Source organism: Toxorhynchites rutilus, chromosome 1, assembly GCF_029784135.1.
Source record: "Toxorhynchites rutilus septentrionalis strain SRP chromosome 1, ASM2978413v1, whole genome shotgun sequence".
Taxonomy (NCBI): Eukaryota; Metazoa; Arthropoda; class Insecta; order Diptera; family Culicidae; genus Toxorhynchites; species Toxorhynchites rutilus.
This window is the reverse complement of record NC_073744.1, coordinates 31,145,370-31,147,192: the sequence shown is the minus strand read 5'-3', so window position 1 is coordinate 31,147,192 and position 1,823 is coordinate 31,145,370. Positions and strand designations below refer to the sequence as shown.

Genomic DNA, 1,823 nt, shown 5'->3' with positions numbered 1-1,823 from the left:
TTGCATTTCTGCAAATCGGAATGTTTCCATATCACAGACTTCAAAACCATGGAGCCTGGGGAAACTAGCATTGCAAATGAGATGCAATCAACGGGTACTTTTGTACTCGTTTGCGCTTTTGCAAATCGGAATGTTTCCCTTACACAGACTTCAAAACCATGGCGCCTGGGGAAATCGGCCTTGCAAAATAGATACAAGCAGCGGGTAGTAGTTTTAGTGCTCCCGTGGCCGAGTGGTTAGCGTCATAACTAACATGCCGGGTGTTCGGGTTCGATTCCCGTTCTGGTCGGGGGAATTTTTCGTCAAAGAAATTTCCTCCAACTTGCACTGTGATCACGCGTATTCTATAGAGCTTGCCACTCAGAATGCATTGCAAGGCGTGATATTTGGCATAGAAATCTCAACTAAGTACTAATAAAAATGACGCAAGTAATACTACGTTGAGACGGCGAAGTTCCTCTAGGAACGTTAGTGCCATTGAAGAAGAAGGAGAAGCGGGTAGTTTTGTACTCGTTTGCATTTCTGCAAATCGGAATTTTTCTCTACACAGACTTCGAAACCATGGAGCCTGGGGAAACTGGCATTGCAAATGAGATGCAATCAACGGGTAATGTTGGACTCGTTTGCGTTTCTTCAAATCGGAATGTATCCCTAACACGGATTTCAAAACCATGAAGCGTGGGTAAATTGGCATTGCAAATGAGATGCAAGCTGCGAGTACTTTTGTACTCTACTATACTTTGTTTGCAAACCGGAATGTGTTTTCCCAACACAGATTCCGAAACCAATAAGTTGGGAAAATCGGCATTGCAGATCTTGGCAGTACTTTTATACTCCCATGTATTTTTACACTTCGGAAATGGTTTTGCTAACACGGTCTACAAAAGCGGGTACAAATGCAACGCTTTGGCTCGGTTATTCAAGACTGCATATCCCTTAATGTCACTGGCTCACTGAACCTTCGAGCATACCGTTTGATGATTAGGCAAAATGTTGATAACTATTTGCTGCGATAACCAGTACCATTATGCATGAATTGACCTAAATTAGAATTTGTTTGCAATTAAATTCGTAAATTGTTTCATTCATTCACTAGTTTAATCAATACATGCGAAAGATAGCTCTGCACAGCGGCGATATCGTACCCAATGAGGAACATCCGAGGTGCGATTATTGCTAATTGAAAAAACACAAATGATTATTAAGCCAACGGCAGTCCTACTTCAACCTTGCGGTTATATCATAGGTATAACCCATCCATAGTTTTTTATCTTATGATAACTTTTGTTGTATATTAGACTGTTACCATTTTGAGGCGTAAGAGTATCGCTATCTATCGATAAACATTTGTTTTATCTATAACACAGTAGTCGTTTAGGCGCAAGAGAATTCCTGTTCTATCGATGCACAATACATGTCGAGTTTTTTCGGCGTAAGAATATTGCTATTGTTCGAGTGTTCACAGTTGGGCTGTTCACGGCGGGACTGTTGATATGAGGCTTCCTTTGTTGCGTTATTAATAGTGCCAATTACCGATGCAGTAGACAGAAAATGTAAGCGGTAAGGGACTTGGATTACCGACACATGATAATTGTTGCGTGGACATAGTAGCAAGAATAACACACTAAGATGGTTCTGCTCTTCAACGTGGTGCTGGAAGGTGTTATGTGGAGAGCGGGCTTCAACATGCGGGGCACAATTTTCAACAAGTCTAGTCAGTTTATCTGCTTCGCCGACGACGTGGACATAATCGGAAGAACTCATGCGACGGTAGCCGACTTGTATACCCGACTGAAACACGAAGCAGGACTGATTGGGCTTGG

The 1,823-nt window shown here is 42.2% G+C and overlaps 1 pseudogene; it reads left to right on the top strand.

Moving 5' to 3' along the window:
- Positions 1–1,119: 1,119 nt before the first annotated feature.
- Positions 1,120–1,303, top strand: LOC129763759 (U4 spliceosomal RNA; annotated as a pseudogene).
- The last annotated feature ends 520 nt before the right edge of the window (positions 1,304–1,823 follow it).